This window comes from Triticum aestivum, chromosome 5D, assembly GCF_018294505.1.
Source record: "Triticum aestivum cultivar Chinese Spring chromosome 5D, IWGSC CS RefSeq v2.1, whole genome shotgun sequence".
NCBI lineage: Eukaryota > Viridiplantae > Streptophyta > Magnoliopsida > Poales > Poaceae > Triticum > Triticum aestivum.
The window spans coordinates 466,882,359-466,903,755 of record NC_057808.1 but is presented as its reverse complement, the minus strand read 5'-3'; the positions used below and the strand labels follow the sequence as shown (position 1 = coordinate 466,903,755).

General features: G+C 47.7%; 1 pseudogene; it reads right to left on the bottom strand.

The window, feature by feature from the left end:
- The window catches only part of LOC123120932 (uncharacterized), a 70,200-nt pseudogene that overhangs the window by 25,474 nt on the left and 23,329 nt on the right, over positions 1–21,397 (bottom strand).

Genomic DNA, 21,397 nt, shown 5'->3' with positions numbered 1-21,397 from the left:
TCGAGACTGGGATTTGTCACTCCGTATGACGGAGAGGTATCTCTGGGCCCACTCGGTAATGCATCATCATAATGAGCTCAACGTGACTAAGTAGTTAGTCACGGGATCATGCATTACGGAACGAGTAAAGTGACTTGCCGGTAACGAGATTGAACGAGGTATTGGGATACCGACGATCGAATCTCGGGCAAGTAACATACCGATTGACAAAGGGAATTGTATACGGGATTGATTGAATCCCCGACATCGTGGTTCATCCGATGAGATCATCGTGGAACATGTGGGAGCCAATATGGGTATCCAGATCCCGCTATTGGTTATTGGCCGGAGAGGTGTCTCGGTCATGTCTGCATGGTTCCCGAACCCGTAGGGTCTACACACTTAAGGTTCGGTGACGCTAGAGTTGTTATGGGAAATAGTATGTGGTTACCGAAGGTTGTTCGGAGTCCCGGATGAGATCCCGGACATCATGAGGAGTTCCAGAATGGTCCGGCGGTGAAGATCGATATATTGGACGAAGGGTATTGGAGTCCGGAAGTGTTCCGGGGGTACCAGGCTATGGCCAGCATGACTGAAAGGTGTTTCGGGAGCCCCGGCAAGTGTTGGAGGGCCTCATGGGCCAAAGGGGAAGGGGCAAACCAGCCCACTAAGGGGTGGTGCGCCCCCCACACCCTTTCCCATGTTACTTGGGGAGGTGGGGCGCCTCCACCTGGCTTGGGAGGCAAGCCTCCACCTGCTTGGCTTGGGGGGCAAGTCTCCCTAGGATTTTCCCTAGGGAGATCCAATCTGCTTGGCCGCCGCCCCCTAGGGGAAACCCTAGGGCGCCTCCCCCTCTCCCCTTGCCCCTATATATAGTGGAGGGGTGGGAGGGCAGCCGCACCTCTTCCCTGGCGCAGCCCTCCCTCCTCATACACCTCCTCCTCCTCCGTAGTGCTTAGTGAAGCTCTGCCGGAGAACCACGAGCTCCATTGCCACCACGCCGTCGTGCTGCTGGAGTTCTCCCTCAACTTCTCCTCTCCCCTTGCTGGATCAAGAAGGAGGAGACGTCCCCGGGCTGTACGTGTGTTGAACGCGGAGGCGCCGTCCGTTCGGCGCTAGATTGGATCTTCCGCGATTTGAATCGCTGCGAGTACGACTCCATCAACCGCGTTCTTGTAACGCTTCCGCTTAGCGATCTTCAAGGGTATGAAGATGCACTCCCTCTCTCTTGTTGCTATCATCTCCTAGATTGATCTTGGTGACACGTAGGAAAATTTTGAATTATTGCTACGTTCCCCAACACTGGATTGTGAGGGTGTGGCTGAGGATTTTGGAGTAATATCTTCAAGCACTTTAAGCAAATGACTCATGATCAAAACCTCGTCCCTTTTAATAGTATTGGCTTTCCTATGGACTCAGTGTAATATTGGATCACTTAACCAAATATGTAGAGTCTTGGAGCTTTTGCCAATGCTTGTCCTTTGTAGCTTGAGGGGTCCACATCCCCATCTATCTACTTGTCTAGATTGAACTTTTTCTGAAATATGCTTAAGGAAAACTGAAAGTGTGTTATATCGACTAGAGGGGGGTGAATAGGCTATTTTTACAAATTCGTCACTGAGGAAATTCAACTTGAGGAATTTCCTAAGTCATGAACTACAAGCAGCGGAATAAGTACTCAGGTGCATGCATAACAAAGCAGTAGCATAGTCATCATGATGAAATGAAACATACACAGAGTACAAGTAGCATGTAAATAGGATAAGCAGGCTGAAGACAAGGTGACTGAAGAAATAGGATTGAGGAAATTGAGAAAGTCTTCAGTCAAAGTCTTCAAACAGTAACGATCAAATACATCAACACATGAATGAGGAAATGAAAGGGTTGAGGAAATAGAACCAATAGCTTGGTGAAGACGATGATTTTGTAGACCAGTTCCAACTGTTGTGACAGTCGTACGTCTGGTTGGAGCGGGTAGGTATTTAAACCTGAGGACAAACAGTCCTCACCGTATTCTCCTTGAGCTAAAGTCACACAGACCTCGCCCAATCACTCGTGGTAAGTCTTCATGTGACTTCCAAACCTTCACAGACTCGGTCACTCGGCGATCCACAATTCTTCTTGGATGCTCTAGACCATGACGCCTAACCGTCTGGAGGATGCATAGTCCTCAAAGGTAACAAGCGTCGGTTCCACACAGGAACAATCTCTTCAGTGATGCTCAATCACTTTGGGTTTGGTTTGGGTTTTTCCTCACTGATGATTTTCGCTCAAAGTCCTCGGAGGATGGGATACTCTCAATGACAAGTGTAAGTTTCTCTTGGAGCAGCCAACCAACTAGTGGTTGTAGGGGGCGGCTATTTATAGCCTAGGGAGCAGTCCGACATGATAAGACATAAATGCCCTCAATGATATGACCGTTAGGTGGGTAGATATTTTAGGACAGCTGGCGCGTAGCACAGCAACGGTATGAAATTTGAGTATCGAATTCCTCGGGGCTATCATGCTTCTCACTTGTAGGCAATCCGCACTGGCGAATTTCTAACTCTCAGTTAGAACAAATTCCTCAGAGACTAGAAGATCTTCGTCTCTGTCACTGAAGAAATTGACTGAACTGTATGAGATTTCCAATGGCTTCACTCGAAAGGATTGGGTAGGTGTAGGATTCTGAGATGAACATCACTTGGAAACTTTTCCTTAGTTTTACCTCGACCCCCTTTAACAGTACGGTGTTTCCTATGACTCAAGAAAGAGAAAATGAAATTAGGAAAACAAAAGTCTTCACGCTTCATAATCCTCGCATGAATATCGAAGTCTTCAAGGTTACACCAATTTCCTCACTTTCAAAGTCTTCAACTGAAGACATTCATTTTTAGGGGTCGACTTTCATCGTAAATATCAAACTCCTCATAGACTTATAAAACCTGTGTACACTCACAAACACATTAGTCCCTTAATCTATAAGTCTTCAATACACCAAAATCACTAAGGGGCACTAGATGCACTTACAAAAACATTAGTTCAACAATATGTATATTGACATGAATTACCAAAACCACCAAGGGAGCAAATGTGCTTTCACATGTGTACATGTACTAACTGTTTGCTAACTGGTGCATCGGAAGAAGACATGGTAATTTTTTTTATTGTGGGAAAAACTTTCGATCTATGCATTAAACATCATGGCGACAAAAAAACATGAGAAGTAAAAAAATAGCATTCATGTCCATAGACCACCTAGCGACGACTATAGGCATTGAAGCGAGCCAAATGCGTGCCACCGTTATTGCCTCTCTTGAAGGAAATATGCCCTAGAGGCAATAATAAAGTATTATATATTTCCTTATATCATGATAAATGTTTATTATTCATGCTAGAATTGTATTAACCGGAAACATAATACATGTGTGAATACATAGACAAACAGAGTGTCACTAGTATGCCTCTACTTGACTAGCTCGTTAATCAAAGATGGTTATGTTTCCTAGCCATAGACATGAGTTGTCATTTGATTAACGGGATCACCTCATTAGGAGAATGACGTAATTGACTTGACCCATTCCGTTAGCTTAGCACCCGATCGTTTAGTATGTTGCTATTGCTTTCTTCATGACTTATACATGTTCCTATGACTATGAGATTATGCAACTCCCGTTTACCGGAGGAGCACTTTGTGTGCTACCAAACGTCACAACGTAAATGGGTGATTATAAAGGTGCTCTACAGGTGTCTGCAAAGGTACTTGTTGGGTTGGCGTATTTCGAGATTAGGATTTGTCACTCCGATTGTCGGAGAGGTATCTCTGGGCCCACTCGGTAATGCACATCACTATAAGCCTTGCAAGCATTGTGACTAATGAGTTAGTTGCGGGATGATGTATTACGGAACGAGTAAAGAGACTTGCCAGTAACGAGATTGAACTAGGTATCGAGATACCGACGATCGAATCTCGGGCAAGTAACATACCGATGACAAAGGGAACAACGTATGTTGTTATGCGGTCTGACCGATAAAGATCTTTGTAGAATATGTGGGGGCCAATATGGGCATCCAGGTCCCGCTATTGGTTATTGACCGGAGAGGTGTCTCGGTCATGTCTACATAGTTCTAGAACCCGAAGGGTCCGCACGCTTAAAGTTACGATGACAGTTATATTATGAGTTTATATGTTTTGATGTACCGAAGGTTGTTCGAAGTCCCGGATGTGATCACGGACGTGACGAGGAGTCTCGAAATGGTCGAGACATAAATATTGATATATTGGACGACTATATTCGGACACCGGAAGTGTTCCGGAGAAGTTTCGGATTAAACCGGAGTGCCGGAGGGTTACCGGAACCCCCCGGGGAAGTATTGGGCCTTAGTGGGCCTTGAGGGGAGAGAGAGGGCAGCAGCCAGGAGGTGGCGCGCCCCCTCCCAGGAGGAGTCCTAGTTGGACTAGGAGAGGGGGGCGCAGCCCCCTTTCCCTCTCCCTCCCCCTCTCTTTCCTTCCCCCCTCTTTTCCTAGTAGGACGAAAGGGGAGTCCTACTCCTACTAGGAGGAGGACTCCTCCCTCTCTCCTTGGCGCGCCTAGGGCAGCCGGCCTCCCCCTTGCTCCTTTATAGACAGGGGCAGGGGGGCACCTCTATACACACTTGATATACGATATTTTAGCCGTGTGCGGTGCCCCCCTCCACCATATTACACCTCGATAATACCGTTGCGGAGCTTAGGTGAAGCCCTGCGTCAGTGGAACATCATCATTGTCACCACGCCGTCGTGCTGACGAAACTCTCCCTCAACACTCGGCTGGATCGGAGTTCGAGGGACGTCATCGAGCTGAACGTGTGTAGAACTCGGAGGTGCCGTACGTTCGGTACTTGATCGGTCGGATCGTGAAGACGTACGACTACATCAACCGCGTTGTGATAACATTTCCGCTGTCGGTCTACGAGGGTACATGGACAACACTCTCCCCTCTCGTTGCTATGCATCACCATGATCTTGCGTGTGCGTAGGAATTTTTTTGAAATTACTACGTTACCCAACATCTCTCTCGCTGGAGCAGGCCAAACCTTGTTGTAGTAAACAGTAGGGAAGTCGTCGTGCTAAGGCCCCAAAGGACAAGCACACTAGAATAATTGTAAATTGATGACATGGTAATTGATGACACACTGTTAGTTTCAATATCATGTGCATTCCAAAATACTCTCTCTAGGTGGCTTTAGGCTGGCCATAGTGAGAGTAATTTAACAAGTAACATAACACATCCCAAGATAAATTTAATTATGTGGCAAGTAGTTAATGAGAAGAGAGACTCTTGTGGTAACATAATGTGTTACCTCTGGCTGGGATAAGTTTTGGAAAATAATTGTGCCTCGTAGATATTTAGTCTTTGTTTGGCTTGCTATCATAACAAGATTCTAACGAGGGATGATCTGAGTAAAAGACAACATCTTCAAGATGTTTCTTATTTATTTTATTGTGAGTAGGAGTCTGTCCAACACTTACTATGTGATTGTATTGTTGCTAAGCTTGTTTGGATGGATATTGCTGTCATTTTTGGCCTTTCAATGAATTCATATCTCAGCTATGTGTGAAATATGGAACAGAAAAATAAGGAAAGTATTGTGGGTATGACTGGGGTTGCTACCATTTGGTGCTTATGGACTACTCGAAATGATCTTTGTTTTCAGGGAGCTGTGTGGAAAGATACACGGACTGTTCTGAGAAAAATAATCATACTTCTTCACCGGTGGACGGTTCTGTGCTCGGATCAACAACCAAAGCTTATGAAGGAGTGCCTATGGCTGCTGGATCAAAGAAGAGGAGAACTTCCGAGGATCGCCTGGAAGGGGGGACTAAGCTGAGCCACAAAGGGAAGCACCAGGGCTTATATCTGCAAGCGCACTCCGACTAAACAGCCGATGACCTGTAATAGTTTAGCCTGCTGTCTTTGTTTAAAAACCCTGTTGTTGCTATGTGTTGTAGCTGGCTCTCCTCATCTGTTAAGAACATGTTTGTAATCTAGTCCAGCTACTTTGGCTTGGCCCGAATGCTGGAAACAGTTTGGACTTTGTTTGTCTGCCTCGTTTTTGCAACAAAATGGGGCGGGGGGAAGCCCCTTTTGGTAAACAATAATAATATGTTGCTGTAACATAAAACAATACAGAGCAAAATGAGTCCACAACCTAATAAATGCAACCATCCACGATACTAATTCTATACTCCCTTCATTCATTTATGTAATGTGTATTATTTTCAGCACGGTGACAAGGCACATAGTTATAGACAATTTAGGACAAAATTACCCTGGTCTAAATCGTTGATTCGCGGCAAGTAAATTATTTAGGCTAGGAAAGAAAGAGATACACGTAATCGGGAGAGATAGTTTTTTTTTCTCTACAAGGAGATAAACATGCAATCAGATGAGAGATACTTTTCTTTTTCTGGAGGGACAAGAACGGAATTAAGAGGAATTAGAACAAATGCACCCGACATTGTGGAATTTTATGAAAAAACAAACACCTAATATAAAGGAACGAAGGGAGTAATATACTATGTCCATACCAAAATATAAGACACGTTGTAGTTATTCCCCACTATGACTAGTCTTATAAGTCAGACACATGTTTTCAGATCTTCAATTTGACCAGGGAAAATATGTATTCTATTTTGTTAAATATTATATCTTTAGATTCATTGTCAAATGGAGTTTCTAACCATATAATTTGTGTGGCATACTATACTACATGTTTTATTAGTCAAAATGAAGACCTAAAAACTCATGCCCGACTTATTAAATCCAGCTGGAGGGAGTACTCATCTTTCATACTATTTATTAGGAATCTGACATTAGGACGGTGGCATGGACGGGAGCATACGTGTGTGATAGAAGGAGACCTCCATTTGCACCATATGCACGTTGCATGAAGTACTAGTAAATGGCAAGGGCCTTTTTTTTAAGCATGGAACACCAGTGTTTCTGGTCCAACGAGGATAAAAAGCACCAGAAAAGGAGTCTACGATGGGTGGAAAAGACGGGTCTCTTCTTCTGTGTGCGCCTAGGCCTCGTGTGGCCTTAGCAACTGTCCCCGTTAAACCGGTTAAGCGGGAAGCGCAAGAGAAACCCTAGCCCGCCCTGGGCCTGCCCAGGGCCCAGCCAGGCCCACGCCACCCCCGCTGCCTCTCTGTTAGCTGGAAAAGGAAAGGCGCACCGTTTTTGTTCGTACCTGCCGGAAGCGGTTCGTGGGTTCAGGAAAGAGGAAAGAAAGATCTCCTCTCTTCTTGCTGCCCTCCTCTTTTATCCTGCGCCCACTTGTTTTCTTTGCTAAATTTCGCACACGGGCCAAGAAGTTGAGACGGGAGTGGCAAAATCGCTACAGTTCTGGCCGAACCCGAGGAATCAACAACATACGAGATGGGAGAGACAAAGAAGAAGAAAAGCGCCTCCTCTTCCCGTTTTGGTGCCTCGGCGGAAAGGGCGGAGAGAGAGCGGGGGAAAGCTAGCGGGCGCGCGTGACATGTGGGGTGGGCCATGGGCTGTGGTGGGCCAGCGTGTGCGCGCGCGCCGCTTTGCAGCGGCGGGCTCGGCTTCGGATAAGGACGACCGCCGGCCGGCTCCTCGTTTGTTTGTTTGGACGGATGGATGAGTGCAGGCAGCCAGCGTGGTCCGTTCGGACGGACGGTGCCCCGACGGGACGCGCGGCCGGGCGCGGGGCAGGTGTCTCGCCGCCCGGACGCGTGCGGTGTGCTGCTCGGTCGTCCACAGCGCGCGCTGTCAACACTGAGGCATTTATTACCCTTTGGAAGGACAAGAAAAGACCACGCGTGGGAATCTTGGGAACGCCCCAGGCTGATCGTGATCGGGAACTCGAGCTGAACGTACGTGCGCCGACCACGGCAACGTCGCCAAAAACGTCAACCGCCAAAAAAAATTGTGCGTATAGCGCACTTCAGATAAGCTTTTTTGTAAAAAAAGAGTTAGAGGGTGTCGAGGCGATCTGCAAACTCAGGTTCGCTAAAATGCAACTTTCAAATTTAAAAATGACGTATTTTTTTTAAAAAAGAAATCGAGATTGGTGGCCCTGCCAGCCGCACGATTTGTTCGCTACCATGCGCCCTACCATTCAAGTGTGTGAGTCGATCTCTTTCTCCTGCATCACGAAAATAATTTCTTCTTCTCTCCCACCTTCTTCCATCTCATACACGCTAGCCTCGCTTACCACCCCCGCGAGCCATCGTGTGCCCGCCATTGCCATCCCCGTCGTCGGCCTGCTCGCCGTTTGTAGTAGAGGCCACCAGTCGTCGCTCACCACAACCACCGCATGGCCTTGTAGCTCGCCGTGCCTCCACCCCTGGTTGCAAACACCGAGTGGGGTTCCAACAACGCGCCGCCCCGTGGTCGCCACTCACCATCGTCAGCTCTCCGTCTCCAGTTGAAGCTTTTTCAGAAGCCGGTTGTAGCTCGCCACACACCCTTTTGTCGTTCTGTCGTGCACACGCTTCTTTGATCTGTGCCATCCGATCTTGTTAAGATCTTGCTTCTCGATTGCCCGAGCATACTCACCCACAAAAGATCCATGGAATCGCGATCCTGCTTTGTCTTGACAATGCAATTGACTTAACCGAGACTGCTTCTGCGGACGACGCACAACCGATCGACTTGTTCTTCGTTCCTTCCTCTAGATCAACATGTCCAATGACTTGAACAAATCTAGCTCCGATGCCACTTTCTAGAATAATTTGAGGCGGATAGTCAATCATGTGAGGACCAAGCAATCATACAAGATACAACACCGAGATTTGTTAACGAAGTTCATCAACAAGGCTAAATCTTCAGGGCATGACTATAGGCGCTCCTCCTCGTGACACCATCCGAATACCGCACACTGTCCACCCGGCCGCCGGCCCACGCGCCGGCTCCCCCCGAACGTTTGTGCTATTATGTTGGCATATGTTGTATCGTGTGTTTATCCCATATTATATAAGAGGTCTAGGATACAAGTGTCCTACTCGAACAAGTCTCCATACCATTTCTAGACATAGTTTGAATTCAAGTGCAACTGTAACCTACCTTGTCGTGGTTTTGTCACAGCAGATGCCCTTGTGAAAGGACTTAGGTGTGGAGCCATCGCAACATAGGTTAGCTTGAAGGGGTTGAACGGGACAAAATACACAAAGGATTTACCCAGGTTCGGCCCCTCACAACGAGGTAAAAGCCTGCGTCCTGCTTCTAGTTGTATTGCTTGAGTCTCGATTACAAGGGAGCGAATACGCTTGACCTAGTTCTCGATTGACTGTTTCTTGACTTAACCCGCCGCCGGGTCTCGCCTTTATATACTCAGGTCGAGGCCCGGAGGCTTACAGAGTCCGGCTGGCTCACACAACGTGACCGGCTCGATTTCTAACTAATCATGCCTTACGGGGCAAGTCATCATCTACCAGCTTAATACTGCCGGGTCCTGGGCCATAATTAAGCCCATGTGTTGAATCACCATCTTCTTGGGCCTCCTTGAATCCTCTTCACGTTAAACCACTGACGGTGTGACCCGGGCCTCCGCACGGCGGGTCACACCTTGGGCTTATATCTCCAACATACCTTGTACAAAATATGCGACACAACTCCAACAAAGAGCCTCCTAGTTGGGAGATGGGTGATCAAATTCACCTTTATTTGATGTTGGGAAATCCTAGGGAACTAAAAAAAGGTAATGAACAGAGGAAATGCATACCCAACCAGAGAAGATATCTTGTTGTGTCGAGCTTGGTTGAACATGAGCAATGGATCATATATCTGGAACCGAACAAAAGGTCTCAAAATATTGGTTCCATGAACACAAGTGCATGGAATCACATCCAATCCATACCGACTGCAGTGAGAGCTCTCTCCAACATAGATGAGCCGCCATTCATGAGTCTGTGAAGAACTTTTCGGTGCCGGTGCGCATGCTCAAGCAGTGAATATGAACGAAAATGACATTGGAGTCATTAGTCGTTCAAGTTTTGTTTGCTCCACGTTGGTCATGATCTTTCTTGCTTGTTTCATTTCTTGCATTATGTTTACGTGGATTTTTGTTAGATGGGATTGGTGGGTGCTTTGTACCATCAAATTGAAAACAAGCCATTTACTTTGGCCCATTGTTGGGTGGAGTTGAATGGGAAACCCAAGTGGGCAACCCTCTATTGAGATCTCAAGAACCACACCAGGAAAAGAAGAACAATGATGGCACAAGCTCCCACCAATCTATTGAATTGGATGATGATGATGAACAAGGTGGAGGGGCGGGCGGACTTGGGACCGAACCAGAAAGAAGTAGGCACTTGAGGGGGAAGAAGGAGAAACATAGGGCCGCACGTGGCGTCGCGGCGAGCAAGATGTCAGCCACGTGGATGAACAATTCCAACAAAGGGGAGAAATCAAAGAAAAGGAAGGAGAAGGATGAGAGGTGCAAGCTCTTATTGGATGTGCAAAAGGAGAGGATGAAATTCGACCATGAGAGAGGACGATGATTGAGAAGGGGATGATGGAGATGGAGAAGACGAACAAATGGGAAGAAATGGAACTTGAGAAGGCCAAGGCATATGCGACCATTGAGCTTGAGAGAGAAGGCGAGGCTCACGGGGGTCATGGAGGAGTCAAGGATCATGTTGGTCGACACTAGCCTCATGGATGGCCATGTCAAGGATTGGTTCACCAACCAAAAGGAGATCAACGAGACAACGAGCGCAGGAAAAGACACTTGATTTATTCGTGTATCCCTATTCATTAGTTATTGAATTTTATTTGTCGTGGATCATTTTGGCCTGTGTTGTATTATTGAATTAGTTGTGTGCTATATTGATTGAATGATCTACATGCATGATTTGCATGGAAATGGGGGGCGTTGTTGTCTAGGCAGACAAATGGGGCTCAGCTGGCTGTCCCATTGGACATGCTCTTATTGCAACTGTTAGGAGCTAGGGTTCTACCGGGTCTAGGCCGGAGGTTGTAGGGCAAGGAGGGAGCTGGTCGTGGACGATCTCGCGGCCGCCTGCGGCTGGGCGCCGTCATGCGCGAGGAGACGGCGGCTGAGAGGGAGATGGCGCAGGGGAGGAGGCGGCTAGGGTTAGGTCTCCCGGCTCCCTTAGGGAAGCCGAGCAAATATGATTGCTTCTTGCTTGATTAGATTGATACATCTCCTCTCCTTATATAGAGAGGTTTACTTGATCCTAATGACGATAAAATAATTGGGCTAAGCCCCTAATAACGATAAGATAATTTGGGCCACAACCCACTGGGCTAAGCCCCTAATATCCCGGTCATAACGCTTCTCCCCGCCTGCACAAACAACTCGTCCTCGAGCTGTAAGGTGGGGAAGCGCTTGCTGAACTCCTCGAGGTGATCAACCAGCGTCAAACACCTTCGCGACAGCTGGGGCGGCCAGATCGGCGGAGACGGCGTCCTCCTCAATGTAGTCTGCAGCCTCCAGGTAGAAGAGTCGCGGGCAGACATGGCCGGGTGTGTAGGGCTTGTCGCAGTTGAAGCACAACCTTTGGCGGCGACGCTGGAGTAGCTCGGCCGAGGTGAGCCGGCGGAACGGGCGCCGCGGTCGTGGCTAGGGGTGCCGTGGAAGCCTGAGCAGGCCGACACGACTAGGGAAAACCTTATACACAGAACTTTAGCAGTTGCGCTTGTTAAAAAAAGGCGCTACTGCTAAATAGCAGTAGCGCGTGCAGGATAAAGGCGTTGCAGACACAAACGTAGCAGTAGCGCGTCTACCTTTTAAAACGCTACTACTAAAACTCGCACTACTAAGCCGATAGGCTACATATAGTAGTAGCGGTCTTCTAGAAAGAGCGCTACCGCTCAGTTTATTTTAGCAGTGCGTTTGCTGCGAAATGCGCTACTGCTAATGAAAAGAAAATTAAGTGAAAAACAAATAGAAAAGTAAATGAAAATGAAAGAAATAAAAAAAGGAGAAAGAAAGAAAAATAAAATGTAAAGAAAAATAAATGAAAAGGGAAAAAGGAGAAAGGAATAGCAGTAGCGTCTGTTCATCAGAGGCGCTATAGATAACGTAGCAGTAGCGCTTGTTTAGACCCCCGCTATAGAAAGAGAAAATGAAATAAGAAAAGAAAAGGAAAATACACAGCTATAGCAGTAGCGCGTTAACTGAAAAGTGCTATAGCTAACTTAGCTATAGTGCTTTTACAGAAACGCGCTACCGCTAAGTTTGACTTAACCCAAAAGCGGTTTTCCCCTGGCCACCACTTCTCCCCCAAATCTCTCGCCCCACTTCACCGCCGTCTCCCCAATTCGCCGTCGCCCTACTTCGCCGCCGTATCCCGCCGATGTCAACGCCCCCGGAGCCACCAGAGCCGCGCGCCGTCGACGCCACCGGAACCGCGTGGCCTCATCAACGCCACCGGAGCCGCCCTCGGCGCCAGCGGAGCCACCCTCGACGCCCTGCCTCCCTCGCCACAACTGCCTCCCTCGCCGTCACCGGAGACGCCCCTGCCTCCCTCGCCACGACCAGAGCCATCCTCTGTAAGCCCCCACCCGGCCCTCCTCTCTCTCTCTCTCATGCATAGCACAAACATTGGACAGAGAACAAGCTAGCTAGGTTAACTAGTTTAATTAGGTTAATTATCTAGGTTAGTGCAAAAATTTAGTTAGGGCTGTTGGGGATCGTTGCAGAAATTAAAATTTTCTACGCATCACCAAAAGCAATCTATGGAGTCTTCTAGCAACGAGAGGGAAAAGAGTGCATCTACATACCCTTGTAGATCGCGAGCGGAAGCGTTCAAGTGAACAGGGTTGATGGAGTCATACTCGTCGTGATCCAAATCACCGATGACCGAGCGCCGAACGGACGGCACCTCCGCGTTCAACACACGTACGGTTGGGGAAGACGTCTCCTCCTTCTTGATCCAGCAAGGGGAGGGAGAGGTTGATGGAGATCCAGCAGCACGACGGCGTGGTGGTGGAAGCAGCGGGGATCTCGGCAGGGCTTCGCCAAGCTCAGCGAGAGGGAGAGGTGTCACGGGAGGGAGAGGGAGGCGCCAGGGGCTTGGGTGCGGCTGCCCTCCCTCCCCTCTCTTTATATAGGGGTCCAGGGGGGCTCCGCCCCCCAGAGATCCCATCTCAAGGGGGGGCGGCGGCCAAGGGGGGGGGACTTGCCCCCCAAGTCAAGTGGGGCGCCCCCCCACCCCTAGGGTTTCCAACCCTAGGCGCAGGGGAGGCCCAAGGGGGGCGCACCAGCCCACCAGGGGCTGGTTCCCTTCCCCACTTCAGCCCATGGGGCCCTCCGGGATAGGTGGCCCCACCCGGTGGACCCCCGGGACCCTTCCGGTGGTCCCGGTACAATACCGGTGACCCCTGAAACTTTCCCGATGGTCGAAACAGGACTTCCTATATACAATTCTTCACCTCCGGACCATTCCGGAACTCCTCGTGACGTCCGGGATCTCATCCGGGACTCCGAACAACTTTCGGGTTACCGCATACTAATATCTCTACAACCCTAGCGTCACCGAACCTTAAGTGTGTAGACCCTACGGGTTCGGGAGACATGCAGACATGACCGAGACGACTCTCTGGTCAATAACCAACAGCGGGATCTGGATACCCATGTTGGCTCCCACATGTTCCACGATGATCTCATCGGATGAACCACGATGTCGAGGATTCAATCAATCCCGTATACAATTCCCTTTGTCAATCGGTACGTTACTTGCCCGAGATTCGATCGTCGGTATCCCAATACCTTGTTCAATCTCGTTACCGGCAAGTCACTTTACTCGTACCGTAATGCATGATCCCGTGACCAAACACTTGGACACATTGAGCTCATTATGATGATGCATTACCGAGTGGGCCCAGAGATACCTCTCCATCATATGGAGTGATAAATCCCAGTCTCGATTCGTGCCAACCCAACAGACACTTTCGGAGATACCCGTAGTGCACCTTTATAGCTACCCAGTTACGTTGTGACGTTTGGCACACCCAAAGCACTCCTATGGTATCCGGGAGTTGCACAATCTCATGGTCTAAGGAAATGATACTTGACATTTGGAAAAGCTCTAGCAAACGAACTACACGATCTTGTGCTATGCTTAGGATTGGGTCTTGTCCATCACATCATTCTCCTAATGATGTGATCCCGTTATCAATGACATCCAATGTCCATAGTTAGGAAACCATGACTATCTATTGATCAACGAGCTAGTCAACTAGAGGCTCACTAGGGACATGTTGTGGTCTATGTATTCACACATGTAGTACGATTTCCGGATAACACAATTATAGCATGAACAATAGACAATTATCATGACCAAGGAAATATAATAATAACCATTTTATTATTGCCTCTAGGGCATATTTCCAACAGTCTCCCACTTGCACTAGAGTCAATAATCTAGTTACATTGTGATGAATCGAACACCCATAGAGTTCTGGTGTTGATCATGTTTTGCTCTAGGGAGAGGTTTAGTCAACGGATCTGCTACATTCAGGTCCGTATGTACTTTACAAATATCTATGTCTCCACTTTGAACCCTTTCACGAATGGAGTTGAAGCGACGCTTGATATGCCTGGTCTTCCTGTGAAACCTGGGCTCCTTGGCAAGGGCAATAGCTCCAGTGTTGTCACAGAAGAGAGTCATCGGGCCCGACGCATTGGGAATAACTCCTAGGTCGGTAATGAACTCCTTCACCCAGATTGCTTCTTGTGCTGCCTCTAAGGCCGCCATGTATTCCGCTTCACATGTAGATCCCGCCACAACGCTTTGCTTGCAACTGCACCAGCTTACTGCCCCACCATTCCAAATATACATGTATCCGGTTTGTGACTTAGAGTCATCCAGATCTGTGTCGAAGCTAGCATCGACGTAACCCTTTACGATGAGCTCTTCGTCACCTCCATAAACGAGAAACATATCCTTAGTCCTCTTCAGGTACTTCAGGATATTCTTGACCGCTGTCCAGTGTTCCATGCCGGGATTACTTTGGTACCTTCCTACCAAACTTACGGCAAGGTTTACATCAGGTCTGGTACACAGCATGGCATACATAATAGACCCTATGGCCGAGGCATAGGGGACGACACTCATCTTTTATCTATCTTCTGCCGTGGTCGGGCATTGAGCCGTGCTCAATTGCACACCTTGCAATACAGGCAAGAACCCCTTCTTGGACTGATCCATATTGAACTTCTTCAATATCTTGTCAAGGTACGTACTTTGTGAAAGACCAATGATCCGTCTTGATCTATCTCTATAGATCTTGATGCCTAATATATAAGCAGCTTCTCCAAGGTCCTTCGTTGAAAAACACTTGTTCAAGTAGGCCTTTATGCTTCCCAAGAATTCTATATCATTTCCCATCAACAATATGTCATGCACATATAATATGAGAAATGCTACAGAGCTCCCACTCACTTTCTTGTAAACACAGGCTTCTCAATAAGTCTGTGTAAACCCAAACGCTTTGATCATCTCATCAAATCGAATGTTCCAACTCCGAGATGCTTGCACCAGCCCATAGATGGAGCGCTAGAGCTTGCATACCTTGTTAGCATTCTTAGGATCGACAAAACCTTCCGGCTGCATCATATACAATTCTTCCTTAAGAAAGCCGTTAAGGAATGCCGTTTTGACGTCCATCTGCCATATCTCATAATCATAGTATGCGGCAATTGCTAACATGATTCGGACGGACTTCAGCTTCGCTATGGGTGAGAAAGTCTCATCGTAGTCAACCCCTTGAACTTGTCGATAACCCTTAGCGACAAGTCGAGCTTTATAGATGGTAACATTACCATCCGCGTCCGTCTTCTTCTTAAAGATCCATTTGTTTTCTATCGCTTGCCGATCATCGGGCAAGTCTGTCAAAGTCCACACTTTGTTTTCGTACATGGATCCTATCTCGGATTGCATGGCTTCAAGCCATTTGTTGGAATCCGGGCCCGCCATCGCTTCTTCATAGTTCGAAGGTTCACCGTTGTCTAACAACATGATTTCCATGACAGGGTTGCCGTACCACTCTGGTGCGGAACGTGTCCTTGTGGACCTACGAAGTTCAGCAGTAACTTGATCTGAAGCTTCATGATCATCATCATTAACTTCCTCCCCAGTCGGTGCAGGCACCACAGGAACATCTTCCCGCGCTGCGCTACTTTCCGGTTCGGAAGGGGTGACTATCACCTCATCAAGTTCCACTTTCCTCCCACTCACTTCTTTCGAGAGAAACTCTTTCTCCAGAAAGGACCCGTTCTTGGCAACAAAGATCTTGCCTTCGGATCTGAGGTAGAAGGTATACCCAATGGTTTCCTTAGGGTATCCTATGAAGACGCCTTTTTCCGACTTGGGTTCGAGCTTTTCAGGTTGAAGTTTCTTGACATAAGCATCGCATCCCCAAACTTTTAGAAACGACAGCTTAGGTTTCTTCCCAAACCATAATTCATACGGTGTCGTCTCAACGGATTTCGACGGAGCCCTATTTAAAGTGAATGCGGCAGTCTCTAAAGCATAGCCCCAAAATGAGAGCGGTAGATCGGTAAGAGGCATCATAGATCGCACCACATCCAATAGAGTGCGATTACGACGTTCGGACACACCATTTCGCTGAGGTGTTCCAGGCGGCGTGAGTTGTGAAACTATTCCACATTTCCTTATGTGTGTGCCATATTCGTGACTCAAATATTCCCCTCCACGATCTGATCGTAAGAATTTTATTTTCCTGTCATGTTGATTCTCAACCTCACTCTGAAATTCCTTGAACTTTTCAAAGGTCTCAGACTTGTGTTTCATTAGGTAGACATACCCATATCTACTCAAGTCATCAGTGAGAGTGAGAACATAACGATAGCCACCGCGAGCCTCAACACTCATTGGACCGCACACATCAGTATGTATGATTTCCTATAAGTTGGTTGTTCGCTCCATTGTTCCGGAGAACGGAGTCTTGGTCATCTTACCCATGAGGCATGGTTCGCACGTGTCAAATGATTCGTAATCAAGCGACTCTAAAATTCCATCAGCATGGAGCTTCTTCATGTGCTTGACACCAATGTGACCAAGACGGCAGTGCCACAAGTATGTGGGACTATCATTATCAACCTTACATCTTTTGGTACTCACACTATGAATATGTGTAACACTACGTTCGAGATTCATTAAGAATAAACCATTAACCAGTGGGGCATGACCATAAAATATATCTCTCATATAAATAGAACAACCATTATTCTCGGATTTAAATGAGTAGCCATCTCGAATTAAACGAGATCCTGATACAATGTTCATGCTCAAAGCTGGCACTAAATAACAATTATTGAGGTTTAAAACTAACCCCGTAGGTAAATGTAGAGGTAGCGTGCCGACGGCGATCACATCGACCTTGGAACCATTCCCGACGCGCATCGTCACCTCATCCTTTGCCAGTCTCCGTTTATTCCGCAGCTCCTGCTTTGAGTTACAAATATGAGCAACCGCACCGGTATCAAATACCCAGGAGCTACTACGAGTGCTGGTAAGGTACACATCAATAACATGTATATCACATATACCTTTGGTGTTGCCGGCCTTCTTGTCCGCTAAGTACTTGGGGCAGTTCCGTTTCCAGTGACCACTTCCCTTGCAATAAAAGCACTCAGTCTCAGGCTCGGGTCCATTCTTTGGCTTCTTCCCGGCAACTGGCTTACCGGGCGCGACAACTCCCTTGCTGTCCTTCTTGAAGTTCTTCTTACCCTTGCCTTTCTTGAACTTAGTGGTTTTATTTACCATCAACACTTGATGTTCCTTTTTGATCTCCACCTCCGCTGATTTCAGCATTGAATATACCTCAGGAATGGTCTTTTCCATCCCCTGCATATTGAAGTTCATCACAAAGCTCTTGTAGCTCGGTGGAAGCGACTGAAGGATTCTGTCAATGACCGCGTCATCCGGGAGATTAACTCCCAGCTGAGACAAGCGGTTGTGTAACCCAGACATTTTGAGTATGTGCTCACTGACAGAATTATTTTCCTCCATCTTACAACTGAAGAACTTGTCGGAGACTTCATATCTCTCGACCCGGGCATGAGCTTGGAAAACCATTTTCAGCTCTTCGAACATCTCATATGCTCCGTGTTGCTCAAAACGCTTTTGGAGCCCCGGTTCTAAGCTGTAAAGCATGCCGCACTGAACGAGGGAGTAATCATCAGCACGCTGCTGCCAAGCGTTCATAACGTCTTGGTTCTCTGGGATGGGTGCGTCACCTAGCGGTGCTTCTAGGACATAATCTTTCTTGGCAGCTATGAGGATGATCCTCAGGTTCCGGACCCAGTCCGTATAGTTGCTGCCATCATCTTTCAGCTTGGTTTTCTCTAGGAACGCGTTGAAGTTGAGGGCAACATTAGCGTGGGCCATTTGATCTACAAGACATATTGTAAAGATTTTAGACTAAGTTCATGATAATTAAGTTCATCTAATCAAATTATTCAATGAACTCCCACTCAGATAGACATCCCTCTAGTCATCTAAGTGAAATATGATCCGAGTCAACTAGGCCGTGTCCGATCATCACGTGAGACAAACTAGTCAACATCGGTGAACATCTTCATGTTGATCGTATCTTCTATACGACTCATGCTCGACCTTTCGGTCTTCCGTGTTCCGAGGCCATGTCTGTACATGCTAGGCTCGTCAAGTCAACCTAAGTGTATTGCGTGTGTAAATCTGGCTTACACCCGTTGTATTCGAATGTTAAAATCTATCACACCCGATCATCACGTGGTGCTTCGAAACAACGAACCTTCGCAACGGTGCACAGTTAGGGGGAACACTTTCTTGAAATTATTGCGAGGGATCATCTTATTTAAGCTACCGTCGTTCTAAGCAAATAAGATGTAAAACATGATAAACATCACATGCAATCAAATAGTGACATGATATGGCCAATATCATTTTGCTCCTTTTGATCTCCATCTTTGGGGCGCCATAATCATCGTCGTCATCGGCATGACACCATGATCTCCATCATCATGATCTCCATCATCGTGTCTTCATGAAGTTGTCTCGTCATTTATTACTTCTACTACTATGTCTAACAGTTTAGCAATAAAGTAAAGTAATTTACATGACGTTATATGTTGACACGCAGGTCATAAATAAATTAAGACAACTCCTATGGCTCCTGCCGGTTGTCATGCTCATCGACATGCAAGCCGTGATTCCTATTACAAGAACATGATCAATCTCATACATCACATATATCATTCATCACATCCTTTTGGCCATATCACATCACACGGCATATGCTGCAAAAACAAGTTAGACGTCCTCTAATTGTTGTTGCAAGTTTTTACGTGGCTGCTATAGGTTTCTTAGCAAGAACATTTCTTACCTACGTAAAACCACAACGTGATATGCCAATTTCTATTTACCCTTCATAAGGACCCTTTTCATCGAATCCGTTCCGACTAAAGTGGGAGAGACAAACACCTGCTAGCCACCTTATGCAACTAGTGCATGTCAGTCGGTGGAACCTGTCTCACGTAAGCGTACGTGTAAGGTCGGTCCGGGCCGCTTCATCCCACGATGCCGCCGAAACAAGATAAGACTAGTAGTGGCAAGAAAATTGACAACATCTACGCCCACAACAAGTTTGTGTTCTACTCGTGCATAGAAACTACGCATAGACCTAGCTCATGATGCCACTGTTGGGGATCGTTGCAGAAATTAAAATTTTCTACGCATCACCAAAAGCAATCTATGGAGTCTTCTAGCAACGAGAGGGAAAAGAGTGCATCTACATACCCTTGTAGATCGCGAGCGGAAGCGTTCAAGTGAACGGGGTTGATGGAGTCGTACTCGTCGTGATCCAAATCACCGATGACCGAGCGCCGAACGGACGGCACCTCCGCGTTCAACACACGTACGGTTGGGGAAGACATCTCCTCCTTCTTGATCCAGCAAGGGGAGGGAGAGGTTGATGGAGATCCAGCAGCACGACGGCGTGGTGGTGGAAGCAGCGGGGATCTCGGCAGGGCTTCGCCAAGCTCAACGAGAGGGAGAGGTGTCACGGGAGGGAGAGGGAGGCGCCAGGGGCTTGGGTGCGGCTGCCCTCCCTCCCCCCTCTTTATATAGGGGTCCAGGGGGGGCGCCGGCCCCCCAGAGATCCCATCTCAAGGGGGGGCGGCGGCCAAGGGGGGGGACTTGCCCCCCAAGTCAAGTGGGGCGCCCCCCACCCCTAGGGTTTCCAACCCTAGGCGCAGGGGAGGCCCAAGGAGGGCGCACCAGCCCACCAGGGGCTGGTTCCCTTCCCCACTTCAGCCCATGGGGCCCTCCGGGATAGGTGGCCCCACCCGGTGGACCCCAGGGACCCTTCCGGTGGTCCCGGTACAATACCGATGACCCCCGAAACTTTCCCGGTGGCCGAAACAGGACTTCCTATATACAATTCTTCACCTCCGGACCATTCCGGAACTCCTCGTGACGTCCGGGATCTCATCCGGGACTCCGAACAACTTTCGGGTTACCGCATACTAATATCTCTACAACCCTAGCGTCACCGAACCTTAAGTGTGTAGACCCTACGGGTTCGGGAGACATGCAGACATGACCGAGACGACTCTTCGGTCAATAACCAACAGCGGGATCTGGATACCCATGTTGGCTCCCACATGTTCCACGATGATCTCATCGGATGAACCACGATGTCGAGGATTCAATCAATCCCGTATACAATTCCCTTTGTCAATCGGTACGTTACTTGCCCGAGATTCGATCGTCGGTATCCCAATACCTTGTTCAATCTCGTTACCGGCAAGTCACTTTACTCATACCGTAATGCATGATCCCGTGACCAAACACTTGGACACATTGAGCTCATTATGATGATGCATTACCGAGTGGGCCCAGAGATACCTCTCCGTCATACGGAGTGACAAATCCCAGTCTCGATTCGTGCCAACCCAACAGACACTTTCAGAGATACCCGTAGTGCACCTTTATAGCCACCCAGTTACGTTGTGACGTTTGGCACACCCAAAGCACTCCTATGGTATCCGGGAGTTGCACAATCTCATGGTCTAAGGAAATGATACTTGACATTTGGAAAAGCTCTAGCAAACGAACTACACGATCTTGTGCTATGCTTAGGATTGGGTCTTGTCCATCACATCATTCTCCTAATGATGTGATCCCGTTATCAATGACATCCAATGTCCATAGTCAGGAAACCATGACTATCTGTTGATCAACGAGCTAGTCAACTAGAGGCTCACTAGGGACATGTTGTGGTCTATGTATTCACACATGTATTACGATTTCCGGATAACACAATTATAGCATGAACAATAGACAATTATCATGAACAAGGAAATATAATAATAACCATTTTATTATTGCCTCTAGGGCATATTTCCAACAAGGGCTTTGACAGAGAACTAGTTAGGTTAACTAGTTTAATTA